The 13,699-nt window shown below is 37.4% G+C and overlaps 1 protein-coding gene across 2 annotated transcripts in view; it reads left to right on the top strand.

Annotated features, from left to right (window-relative positions):
* Nucleotides 1–13,699, top strand: part of Dnah7 (dynein axonemal heavy chain 7) — a 345,957-nt gene that overhangs the window by 63,305 nt on the left and 268,953 nt on the right. The gene's annotated exons all lie outside the window — the stretch shown is intronic.

The following is a 13,699-nucleotide window of genomic DNA, read 5'->3' as shown; positions in this document are numbered from 1 at the left end:
TGTAGATCTTCTAGGTATAGAAGCAAATAGTGCTAATTTGAGTTCGTCTTTTCCTATCCATATCCCTTTAATTTCTTTCGTCTGTCTAACTATTCTGGCCAATGTTTCAAGAACTATGTTAAATGGAAGTGGTGAAAGAGGGCATCCCTGTCTTGTTCCAGTTTTTAGAGGGAATGCTTTCAATTTTTCTCCATTTAGAATGATGTTGGCCTGGGGCTTAGCACAGATAGCTTTTATGATGTTGAGATATGTTCCTATTATCCCTAATTTTTCTAGTGTATTGAACATGTGTGGGTGCTGTATTTTGTCAAATGCTTTTCCTGCATCTATTGAGATGATCATATGATTCTTATCTCTAAGTCTATTGATGTGATGAATTACACTTATTGATTTTCGTAACTGAACCAGCCTTGCATCCCTGGGATGAACCCCACTTGATTGTGATGGACGATCTTTTTAATATATTTTTGTATTCAATTTGCCAGAATTTTATTGAGAATTTTTGCATCTATGTTCATTAGATATATTGGTCTGAAGTTTTCTTTTTTTGATGTGTCTTTGCCTGGTTTTGGGATCAGCGTGATATTGGCCTCATAGAATGAGTTTGGAAATGCTCCCTCTTTTTCTATTTCATAAAATAATTTATAGAGTATAGTATTAGTTCTTCTTTATAGATGTTGTAGAACTCAGCTGTGTATCCATCAGGTCCTGGGATTTTCTCAGTTGGTAGGCTTCTGATGGCGTCTTCTATTTTGTCACTTGAAATTGATCTATTTAAATCATGTATATCATCCTGATTCAACTTGGGCAAATCATATATCTCTAGAAATTTGTTGATGCCTTCAATATTCTCTATTTTATTGGAGTACAAGTTTCCAAAATAATTTCTAATTGTATTCTGTATTTCTGTAGTGACTGTTGTGATATTTCCTTTTTCAACATGTATGTTAGTAATTTGAGTTTTCTCTCTTTCCTTCTCTTTGTTAGTAAGGCTAAAGGTTTGTCAATTTTATTTATTTTTTCTAAGAACCAATTTTCTGTTTTGTCAATTTTTTCAATTGTTTCTTTTGTTTCAATTTCATTAATTTCAGCTCTGATTTTAATTGTTTCTTGTCTTCTACTGCTTTTGGTGTTGATTTGTTCTTCTTTTTCTAGGGCTTTGAGATGTAATGTTAGGTCACTTACTTTTTCTTCTTTGAAGAAATGAACTCCATGCAATGAATTTTCCTCTTAGTACTGCCTTCATAGTGTCCCAAAGATTTCTATATGTTGTATCAGTGTTCTTATTTACTTCTAAGAATTTTTTAAACTCCTCCTTGATGTCTTTTTTTTTAATTTATTTTTTTATTGGTTGTTCAAAACATTATAAAGCTCTTGACATATCATATTTCATACATTAGATTCAAGTTGGTTATGAACTCCCAATTTTACCCCAAATACAGATTGCAGAATCACATCGGTTACACATCCACATTTTTACATAATGCCCTATTAGTAACTGTTGTATTCTGCTAACTTTCCTATCCTCTACTATCCCCCCTCCCTCCCCTCCCATCTTCTCTCTCTACCCCATCCACTGTAATTCATTTCTCTCCTTGTTTATTTTCCCATTCCCCTCACAACCTCTTATATGTAATTTTGTATAACAATGAGGGTCTCCCTCCATTACCATGCAATTTCCCTTTTCTCTCCCTTTCCCTCCCACCTCATGTATCTGTTTAATGTTAATCTTTTCTTCCTGCTCTTCCTCCCTGCTCTGTTCTTAGTTGCTCTCATTATACCAAAGAAGACATTTGGTATTTGTTTTTTAGGGATTGGCTAGCTTCACTAAGCATAATCTGCTCTAGTGCCATCCATTTCCCTGCAAATTCTATGATTTTGTCATTTTTTAGTGCTGCGTAATACTCCATGGTGTATAAATGCCACATTTTTTTTATCCATTCATCTATTGAAGGGCATCTGGGTTGGTTCCACAGTCTAGCAATTGTGAATTGTGCTGCTATGAACATCAATGTAGCAGTATCCCTGTAGTACGCTCTTTTAAGGTCTTCAGGGAATAGTCCAAGAAGGGCAATAGCTGGGTCAAATGGTGGTTCCATTCCCAGCTTTCCCAGGAATCTCCATACTGCTTTCCAGATTGGCCGCACCAGTTTGCAGTCCCACCAGCAATGTACAAGAGTACCCTTTTCCCCACATCCTCTCCAGCACTTGTTGTTGTTTGACTTCATAATGGCTGCCAATCTTACTGGAGTGAGATGGTATCTTAGGGTGGTTTTGATTTGCATTTCTCTGACTGCTAGAGATGGTGAGCATTTTTTTCATGTACTTGTTGATTGATTGTATGTCCTCCTCTGAGAAGTGTCTGTTCAGGTCTTGGGCCCATTTGTTGATTGGGTTATTTGTTTTCTTATTGTTTAATTTTTTGAGTTCTTTGTATACTCTGGATATTAGGGCTCTATCTGAAGTGTGAGGAGTAAAAATTTGTTCCCATGATGTAGGCTCCCTATTTACCTCTTTTATTGTTTCTCTTGCTGAGAGAAAACTTTTCAGTTTAAGTAAGTCCCATTTGTTGATTCTTGTTATCAACTTTTGTGCTATGGGTGTCCTATTAAGGAATTTGGAGCCCGACCCTACAATATGTAGATCGGAGCCAACTTTTTCTTCTATCAGACGCAGAGTCTCTGATTTGATATCTAGCTCCTTGATCCACTTTGAGTTAACTTTTGTGCATGGTGAGAGGAGGGGATTCAGTTTCATTTTGTTGCATATGGATTTCCAGTTTTCCCAGCACCATTTGTTGAAGATGCTGTCCTCCCTCCATTGCATGCTTTTAGCTCCTTTATCAAATATAAGATAGTTGTAGCTTTGTGGATTAGTCTCTGTGTCCTCTATTCTGTACCATTGGTCCACCCTCCTGTTTTGGTACCAGTACCATGCTGTTTTTGTTATTATTGCTCTGTAATATAGTTTTAAGTCTGGTATCGCTATACCGCCTGATACGCACTTCCTGCTTAGAATTGCTTTTGCTATTCTGGGTCTTTTATTTTTCCATATGAATTTCATGATTGCTTTATCCATTTCTACAAGAAATGCCGTTGGGATTTTGATTGGCATTGCATTAAACCTATAGAGAACTTTTGGTAATATCGCCATTTTGATGATGTTAGTTCTGCCTATCCATGAACAGGGTATATTTTTCCATCTTCTAAGATCTTCTTCTACTTCTCTTTTTAGGGTTTTGTAGATTTCATTATATAAATCTTTCACCTCTTTTGTTAGGTTGATTCCCAAGTATTTTATTTTTTTTGAGGATATTGTGAATGGAGTGTTTTTCCTCATTTCCATTTCAGAAGTTTTGTCACTGATATACAGAAATGCCTTTGATTTATGCGTGTTGATTTTATATCCTGCCACTTTGCTGAATTCATTTATTAGTTCTAGTAGTTTTTTTGTATACCCTTTTGGGTTTTCTAGGTATAGAATCATGTCATCTGCAAATAGTGATAATTTAAGTTCTTCCTTTCCTATTTTTATGCCTTTAATTTCTTTCGTCTGTCTAATTGCTCTGGCCAGTGTTTCAAGAACTATATTGCATAGAAGTGGTGATAGAGGGCATCCCTGTCTTGTTCCAGATTTTAGAGGGAATGCCTTCAATTTTTCTCCATTGAGAATGATGCTAGCCTGAGGCTTAGCATAGATAGCTTTTACAATGTCGAGGTAAGTTCCTGTTATCCCTAGTTTTTCTAATGTTTTGAACATAAAGGGATGCTGTACTTTGTCGAATGCTTTTTCTGCGTCTATTGAGATGATCATATGGTTCTTATTTTTAAGTCTATTGATGTGGTGAATAACATTTATTGATTTCCGTATATTGAACCATCCTTGCATCCCAGGAATGAATCCTACTTGATCATGGTGCACAATTTTTTTGATGTGCCTTTGTATCCGATTCGCCAGAATTTTATTGAGGATTTTTGCATCTAGGTTCATCAGAGATATTGGTCTGTAGTTTTCTTTCTTTGAGGTGTCTTTGTCTGGTTTCGGAATCAGGGTGATGTTGGCCTCATAGAATGAATTTGGCAGAGCTCCTTCTTTTTCTATTTCCTGAAATAACTTGAAAAGTATTGGTATTAATTCTTCCTTAAAGGTTTTGTAAAACTCCGCTGTATACCCATCCGGTCCTGGGCTTTTCTTGGTTGGAAGTCTTTTGATTGCTTCTTCTATTTCATCTATTGTTATTGGTCTGTTTAAGTTGTGAGTATCCTCCTGACTCAGTCTGGGCAAATCATATGACTTAAGGAATTTATCGATGTCTTCACTATCTTCTATTTTATTGGAATATAGGTTTTCAAAATAATTTCTAATTGTCTTCTGTATTTCTGTAGTGTCTGTTGTGATATTGCCTTTTTCATCCCGTATGTTAGTGATTTGAGTTCTCTCTCTTCTTCTCTTCATTAGCATGGCTAAGGGTCTGTTGATCTTATTTATTTTTTCAAAGAACCAACTTTTAGTTTTGTTAATTTTTTCAATAGTTTCTTTTGTTTCAATTTCATTAATTTCCGCTCTGATTTTAATTATTTCTTGCCTTCTGCTACATTTGCTGTTGTTTTGCTCTTCCTTTTCTAGGGCTTTGAGATGAAGTGTGAGCTCATTTATTTGTTGGTTTTTCCTTTTTTTGAGGAATGACCTCCAAGCGATGAATTTCCCTCTTAAAACTGCTTTCATTGTGTCCCATAGATTCCGATATGTTGTGTCTGTATTTTCATTTATCTCTAAGAATTTTTTGATTTCCTCCTTTATGTCTTCTGTAACCCATTGATCATTCAGTAACATATTGTTCACTTTCCATGTGATGTAGGATTTTTCCTTCCTTCTTTTATCATTGATTTCCAGTTTCATTCCATTATGATCAGATAAAATGCATGGTATTATCTCCACCCCTGTATATTTACTGAGTGTTGCCCTATGGCATAATATATGGTCTATTTTTGAGGAGGATCCATGTGCTGCTGAGAAAAAAGTATATCCACTTGATGATGGTTGATATATTCTATATATGTCAGTTAAGTCTAGGTTGTTGATTGTGATATTGAGTTCTATAGTTTCTTTATTCAGCTTTGGTTTGGAGGATCTGTCCCATTGTGAGAGAGGTGTGTTGAAGTCACCCATAATTATTGTGTTGTTGTCTATTTGATTCTTGAACTTGAGGAGAATTTGTTTTATGAACGTCGCAGCACCATTATTTGGTGCATAAATATTGATAATTGTTATGTCTTGTTGGTGAATGGTTCCTTTTAACAGTATATAATGTCCTTCCTTATCCCTTTTGATTAATTTAGTCTTGAAGTCAATTTTATTCGATATGAGGATGGCCACCCCTGCTTGCTTACGAGGACCGTGTGCGTGGTATATTTTTTCCCAACCTTTCACCTTCAGCCTGTGTATGTCTTTTCCAATCAGATGTGTCTCCTGGAGGCAGCATATTGTTGGATTTGTTTTTTTAATCCATGTTACCAGCCTATGTCGCTTTATTGGAGAGTTTAAGCCATTAATGTTTAGAGTTACTATTGATATATGGTTTGTACTTCCAGCCATGTTTGATTATTTATCTTCTTATTTTTTTTTTTAATTTAGTTTGTTTCTCCATGGTTAGCTTTCCCCCTGCCCTCTGTCTTTATAGAGGCACTTCCCACTGATGGTTTTGGTTATTGTTTTTCATTTCTTCCTCGTGTAGTGTTTTGCTCAAGATGCTTTGCAATGCTGGTTTTCTGGCTGCAAATTCTTTTAGCTTTTGTTTATCATGAAAGATTTTTATTTCGTTATCGTACCTGAAGCTTAATTTTGCTGGATACAGAATTCTTGGTTGGCATCCATTGTCTTTCAGTGTTTGAAATACGTTGTTCCAGGATCTTCTCGCTTTCAGCGTCTGTGATGAAAAATCCGTTGTTAACCTTATTGATTTACCCCTGAATGTAATCTGCCTCCTTTCTCTTGTAGCTTTTAGTATTTTCTCTTTGTTCTGTATATTGGATATCTTCATAACAATGTGTCTTGGCGTTGGTCTACTGTGATTTTGTGTGCCCGGTGTCCTGTATGCATCTACAATTTGTATATCCGTTTCCTTTTTTATTTCTGGAAAGTTTTCTGTAATTATTTCTTTCAGCATGTTACTCATTCCCTTGGTTTGAATCTCTGTACCTTCTTCTATCCCGATGACTCGTAGGTTTGGTTTCTTTATGTTATCCCATATCTCTTGGATGTTTTTCTCGTGGTTTTTAACCAGCCTTTCTGAGTTGGCTAGGCTCTTTTCAAGATGATATATTTTGTCTTCATTATCTGATGTTCTGGCTTCTACTTGCTCCACTCTGTTAGTGATACTCTCAATTGAGTTTTTAATTTGGTTTATCGTTTCCTTCATTTCTAGAATTATTGTTTGGGTTTTTTTTATAATCTCAATCTCCTGATAAAGATGCTTAACTTCTTCTTTTATCTGTCTATGTAATTCATTTTCAAAGTGTTCTTTCACTGTTTGGATTTGCTGTCTCGTATCTTCTTTAAGGTTCCATTCCATCTGTCTAAGGTATTCCTTGAGTTCTTTATATGACCATTTTTCTGCTGACTCTAGGTCCTCCTGAATATTTAGGCTGTCCTTCATTGTTTGTACTCCTTTTCTTCCTTGCTTTTTTATGCTGCTCATGTTACTTCTTGTTCTGTTTGACTGCTGAGTTACTGTTTACTCTTATAAATTTATTTGATGCTTGGGAGGAAAGATATTAGAAGGGAAGGGAAGAAGTCACTAAAGAGAATGAGAGTAGGCAGGTAGAATTCAAGGAAGGGGGAATAAGAAAATTGAAAACAAATGAAAAGACAAAAGAAACAAAAATAACAAAGATTAGATAATAAAGAAAGAAAGAAAAGAAGAAAAAAAATTTTTTAACAAAAATAATAATGATAATAAAAAAATGAAAATGAAAATTTAAAAAATAATAATAAAATAAAAAAATTTTTAAAAAATTAGAAACATTGAAAAAAGTTAAAGAACAACAACAAATAAAAATTGAAAATGAAAGAAAAGGAAGAAAAAAAAAGAAAAAGAAAAAGAAAATGATAATAATAATAATAATAAATGCAGTCCTAGAGTTCTATTAACTTCTCTTCCAGTAGGTGGAGCTGTGCCCACTGGGCCAAGCTTCTCCTCTCAATAGGTGGGAACCATTCACTGTGCAGCAGCTCTTTCTCCTAGACTGGGCGGGTCTCCAATCCTGAGTGTCTAGGGCCTTGTCTTGTGTTTCCTCAAGCCAGGCCGTGCTCACCTGTGGCGCTCACCACAATACTGGCTACACGCCAGGTCTGCTGCTCCTGGGAGCCCTGTTTTCATGAACACCTGGGCTCACTCTCCCTGTTTGCCTCCCTCAGACCCTAAGTTTGTAGAGCTTGGGGCTGAGATCCCCCAGCGAATTTGCTTGCCCTCCGGTAGCCACGCCCCCGGTAGCTGGTGCAAGAGACCTCAGTTGTCAGCACTGGTGGGAGCGGTAGCCGGGAGTTCCGCGCCGCAAGTCCCGCGCCACTCCTGGTTCCCTCGGTCTGGTTATTGCGTTCACAGGAGAGCTGGGAGCGGCCCTTAAGGTTTCCCCGCTGTGTGGAGAGAGATGGCTAGGGGATTACACACCTGTCGCGCTGGTTTCAATGCAGTTATCTTCTCCGCCCGTGACGCCAGTTCTCTGCCATGGTGGTATCCCATGCAAATGGTGACCGTTCGTTCCCTTTGCCAGGTGACCAATGCAACGGGTGGGTCCTGACTGTCTCTCCCAATCCCCGTTTCAGTCCTGTGGCCACTGCCTATGAAGGCTCTGTTGGCTTTTACCTCTGTAAGTTCCTAAGGGCCTACCAATTATTTCAGCGGGATCGTTAGTGCTGAGTCACACGAAGCAGGCGAACTGGAGCTTAATTGCCTCCGATTCGGGCTCTGTGTGTGTTTTCTGAGGGGCCCAGCCTGTACACCCCAGATCCACGTCAGCTCAGCATTGCCTAGTGATCCTGAGCAAACAGCATTTAGACAGTTTATGGCTCCCTATGCCGGCGCAGTTGAAGATGTCAGAGACTTGATCTCTCTGCGCCTGCCACCATGTTAGATCTCCTCAATGATATTCATGTTGCCCTTACAGCTTCCTGGTATAAGCAAGTTCTTGGGATTATACAAACTGCTGCTTCTGTTTCCAGTCCAGATTTCTAGAAATGAAACCCTGCCGCCGTCGCCTCCGCCTCTGGGCCGCGCTCACGGGCACCGCACTCGTCTGCGACCATAGCAGAGCCGCCCTGGCCTCCGCAGCTCCTCAGCCCGGTGCCCGGCCCCTGGGGCCCAAGCGGCTGCCGCCGCAGCTCTCCGTCCCCCTCCTCCGGAGCACGGGTCCCCTGTCAGGGGGATGCAGAACGACCCCAGAGCAGGCTCTGCCCGAAGGTGCAGCGGCGAACAGGCCACCGAGGCGCTCAAGGCTGCAGTCCAGCCTTCGGAGGACAGGGCTCGGCACGCAGCCCAGCTCCAACCTCTAGATGCTGCTGCCGGACAATGTATACAGAGCCATCAAGACAGCAAGCAAAAAGCAAATGGCGGCTCCCGCGGAGTGGATTTTCGGCACAGAAACCACAGCCCAGCCAACAATCCCAATCCACAAACTCTCCCTGTATAAAAAATATTCAAAAAAAAAAAAAAAAAAAAAGGCCGGGTGCACTGAGCTTTCTTTGCCTCGGGTACTTACAATCCACTGCTGATTACACATTCAGCTTCTCTGCCCGGAGCGAAGCGAAAGAGGAAGCAGATGGGAGCAAAGCGCCTGCGGCTCTGAGCAGCCAAGCATCCGGGAGCCAAGCGTCTCTTTTTCAATTTCTTTGTTCTTCCTGCTGCTTGGCAAAATGGTCCACTACAGATTAACGGTGAAAGGAGCTCTAACAGACTGTGCGAAATCTCGATTAAAGCCGCTGCTCTGAGCACCACGCTCAGCACTTCAGCAACCCCCGTACGCAGCGGCCATCTTCCCTCCTCCTTGATGTCTTCTGCAACCCATTGTTCATTCAGTAGTGTATTACTTAGTCTCCAAGTGTTGTAGTAGCCTTTATTTGTTATTTTATCATTGATTTCTAATTTCATTCCATTGTGATCGATAGAATGCAGGGTAATATCTCTACTTTTTTTGTATTTGTTAAGAGTTCTTTGTGACATAATATATGGTATATTTTAGAGAAGGATCCATGTATTGCTGAGAAGAAATTGTATTTGCTCATTGAAGGATGAAATATTATATATATGTCAGTTAAGTCTAAGATTTTGATTGTATTGTTGAGTTCTATAGTTTCTTTGTTAAGCTTTTGTTTGGAAGATCTATCCAGTGGTGAAAGAGGTATGTTAAAGTCATCCAGAATTCTTGTGTTGTGGTCAATTTGACTCTTGAACTTGAGAAGAGTTTGTTTGATGAACGTAGATGCTTCATTGTTTGGGGCATATATATTTATAATTGTTATATCTTGTTGGTGTATGATTCCCTTGAGCAGTATGAAATGTCCTTCTTTGTCCCTTTTGATTAACTTTAACTTAAAGTCTACTTTATTTCATATGAGGATGGAAACTTCTGCAGTCCATGTGAGTGGTATGATTTTCTCCAACATTTCATCTTCAGTCTGTGTTGTATGTCTTTTCCTATGATATGAGTCTCTTGGAGGCAGCCTATTGTTGGGTATTTTTTTTTTTATCCCATCTGCTAGTCTATGTTTTTTGATTGGTGAGTTTAGGCCATTAACATTTAGGGTTATTATTGAGACATGATTTATATTCCCAGGCATTTTTGTTTATTTTTGGTATTTAACTTGACTTGGTTTCTCCTTTGATTAGTTTTTCCTTTAGTGTAATACCTCTCTCTGATGATTTTCATTGTTATTTTCCATTTCCTTTTCATAGAATAGTTTGCCAAAGATGTTCTGTAGTGTAGGTTTTCTAGCTGTAAATTCTTTTAATTTTTGTTATTATGGAAAGTTTTTATTTCATCATCAAATCTAAAGCTTAATTTTGCTGGATACAAAATTCTTAGTTGGCATTCATTTTCTTTCAGAGCTTGATATGTATTGTTCCAGGATCTTTTCATTTTCAGGGTCTAGGTTGAAAAATAAGCACATAACCTAATTGGTTTCCCCTTATATGTAATCTGATTCGTTTCTCTTATGGCTTTTAATATTCTCTCCTTATTTTGTATGTTAGGCATTTTCATTAAAATGTGCTTTGGTGTAGATCTGTTGTGATTTTGTACATTTGGTGTCCTGTAAGCCTCTTGAATTTGGTTTTCCAATTCATTCTTCATGTTTGGAAAATTTTCTGATATTATTTCATTGAATAGATTGTTAATTCCTTTGGTTTAGAACTCTATTCCTTACTTTATCCCAAAAACTCTTTAAATTTGCTCTTTTTATGCTATCCCATATTTCTTGAGTATTCTGCTCATGGTTTCTTTCTTTCACTGGTTTCTTATTTTCACTGTGTAGTCTACATTCTTTTGAAGGTTATATATTTTGTCTTCATTGTCTGAGGTCCTGTCTTCCAAGTAGCCTAATCTGTTGGTGATGCTTTCGGTTGAACTATTAATTTGGTTTATTGTTTCTTTCATTTCAAGGATTTCTGTTTTTTTTTAGCGCCTCTATCTTTTGCTTTCTGTATTTGCTTATGTAGCTCTTTGTCGAAATGATCTTTTGCTGCCTGTATTTGCTCTTTTATATCATCCTTTAATTCACAGTACATCCTGAACTCCTTCTCGGTAATTTCATCTGCTGTGCTAGCCATGGATTCTAATAATATGGTATCTTGTTATGTTTGGGGCACTTTCTTCCCTTGTCTTTTCGTGTTGCTCATGTGTCTCCCTTTCTATCTCTGTGGAACTACAGCATTATTGTTTTTACCCTATAGGTTTATAGTACCCCTGTAGGGTTCCAATACCTTTCCTTTGAGGGGAAGGACAATGTTAACAGATCCCAATATAAAAAAAATACCACCTAAAAACAAATAGTTGTTATTAAGACATTTACAGTTTGGTCATAATGTACACAAAAGGTGAATTCAATTATTATCTACAATATAATCAGTAGGTTTGTAAAAAGGTTTACAGTTTCTGATGGTGGACAAAGAACCAAGGGTGATGTGTAGGAAGATATGCTGAGGAGGTGTGAGATGATGATAGAGTTATTAGAAATCCTCTTTAAAAACCTAAAGAAGAAGGTTAGTAGCAGGACAATAGAGAGGTAGTAATCTTAGGTAGATAAGTAAGAGGGAATACAGTAGAGTACATAAAACAAACACACATTATATATTAAGAAAAATTTAAAAAATGTTAAAATAGTAAAACTTGGAGAGAAAAAAAAGAAAGAAAAAATATACAACACAACTGTAATATCCTATTCAATAGTCTCAGTCCTCAGTATCCTAATTTATGCAAAGTACTTGGTTTCACATATGTTGGGCATATGAGGGTGGGAGAATAAAGAGGAAGAAGAAAGAAAAAAAGTGTTGAAGGAAGAAACAAGGATTGTTTTGGTTAGAGATTAGTATCTTTCCTCCTTTCCTTCTTATTCAGTAGGTGGGGTGTTCTGTTCTTAGTTGGTATCTCCGCCCTCAGGGTGGTGGGGGTTACCAGGTGTGAGGGTTGATCTTGGGTGTAATTGGAGGGTGGGGTATGGCACCCACTGGTCCTGTTGGGAGACCACACCTCAAGGATCTCCTTTGGGGAGTGCTCCTGTGATGTGGGTGTCTATTCTTATCTCCTCATCTTGTCCTTAGACCACAAAATTCCTGCCCTCTAAATTTGTCTCTAAAGTGTATCTCCCTCATCCCCACCCCTTTTACTTTTTAATCATTCCACTAGTTGAGACCCCAGCCACGGGGCAACACAGAATGCTGCTTCCCTCTGGCATGCCATCTTGGATCCCTAGAACCCTTTCTTCTGTCCTTTAGATCCTCACTTCAGTGACCCTTCCTCCATGAAATCTTCACTGTTGCCTCTTTGGAAGTGATCTCTTTTTTTCTGGATGCTTCCAGATCTTTATTCTCATTACTTCTTCCTTTTGTATTTCTTTATGTATGTCCCTATTTTCCTTCACTTGCCTATAAGCACTTTGAGAACTGAGAAATACTTTGTACTCCAAATATTATTGCACATAATAGGGAATCATAAGTATTTTGAAGATAATGAGTAAATGAATATTTTAAATGCATTTAGTCATCCTTTTTCAAGTCCTACAGGTCCAAACCTTATTTTGTCTTTTGCCCAAACCTGCTGGAAGCATTTCAGTTTCCTTTCTTGGTATGGTCCTCTTCTCCTTATATTTGCTGCTTTACCAGTATTTATGTGTTGCTTTACCAGTGAGATGCCTCACCAAAGAAGCATCTGCCCAGGCTTCATTTGAGTACCTATCTTTAAGTTCTTGGTTTTAATTCCAAAGTTCTGCAAATGGCTTTCCTTTATTTATTTATTTATTTATTTTCATTTTTTAGTGTATTATTTCTATCACCTGTTATCTCTATTTCAGACAGTGAAATAAGAGATATTAGCACTACCTACCCACTCATTTTACTTTTTATCCTACTTCTACTTTCTTTTTCTCAGGCCTTTCTTATTCTTATTTCTATTTATTCTTTGAAAAAATTGACATCTTCACTATAAAACCCTTCTTCAATACTTAAATGGAAAATTATCTCTCTATCCTTTGACTTCATACCTGTTTTTATTGAAAGCACATTGCATTATTGTGAGAGAAAGGATGATGTCATATCTTTTTATATCTCCTGGAACACTGTTTCTAGCATATAAGTAGACATTAAATATGGATTGTTAAAAGGATGAATAAGAATATTTAAAGCTTAGATTATCTCTCTAGGAACATTCAGATGACTCTTGAAATTATATTAACTACTTTAAAAAGATCCACTATCTCTCATGAAAGAAGGTACCAGTATTTTCTAATCCTGTAGCATTGAACAGTAGTTTTATAAGCTGAAAACTCAACTTGTTATCATCATGATGTAACTACATATGAAATTGCCTGATTATTCTTTTTTCAATATATATTTTTAGTTGTAGTTGGACACAATACACTTATTTTATTTGTTTTTATGTGGTGCTGAGGATTGAACCCAGGGCCTCACACATGTGAGGTGAGCGCTCTACCGCTGAGACATAACCCCAGCCCCTGATTATTCTTTTATTACACATTTTAAACTTTGTTTTGGATCAGTCATTCTTTTAGTATGTCACATTAAGAGAAATGTAAAAATAAAATATGATTTTGTTGATTTGTATTTCATCAATTATGAAACTGAATACCATTAAATACTAATTGGGTTTAATTTGTTATAAGCTCAACCTTGATTTAATCAGTTGTTCACGTTATAGCTTTAAACTAACAGATATATTCCAAGGAGAACATTTAAGAGACTGGAGAGAAGTATCTCATGATAGCCAATAAAGTTAGTTCTCATATTTCTTTAAAAAGTGCTGGAATCATAGTTCCAGGAGTTAGATTTATGTCTTACAGCATCACATCAATGAGTCATTTTCTATTAGTTATGATTTAAAATTTCTTTTCCTAGGAGAAGTGAAATATTCTAGCACTTACATTTCTGAGAGTGGATAATGTCACTTAGCAATATACCTCTTTATGAAGACCT

This window comes from Marmota monax, unplaced genomic scaffold (genome assembly GCF_021218885.2).
Source record: "Marmota monax isolate L192 unplaced genomic scaffold, Marmota_monax_Labrador192_F-V1.1 WCK01_AAM20220418_F8-fsc00007, whole genome shotgun sequence".
Taxonomy (NCBI): domain Eukaryota; kingdom Metazoa; phylum Chordata; class Mammalia; order Rodentia; family Sciuridae; genus Marmota; species Marmota monax.
The sequence above is the reverse complement of the archived record's forward strand: the minus strand, read 5'-3'. Positions and strand labels throughout refer to the sequence as shown.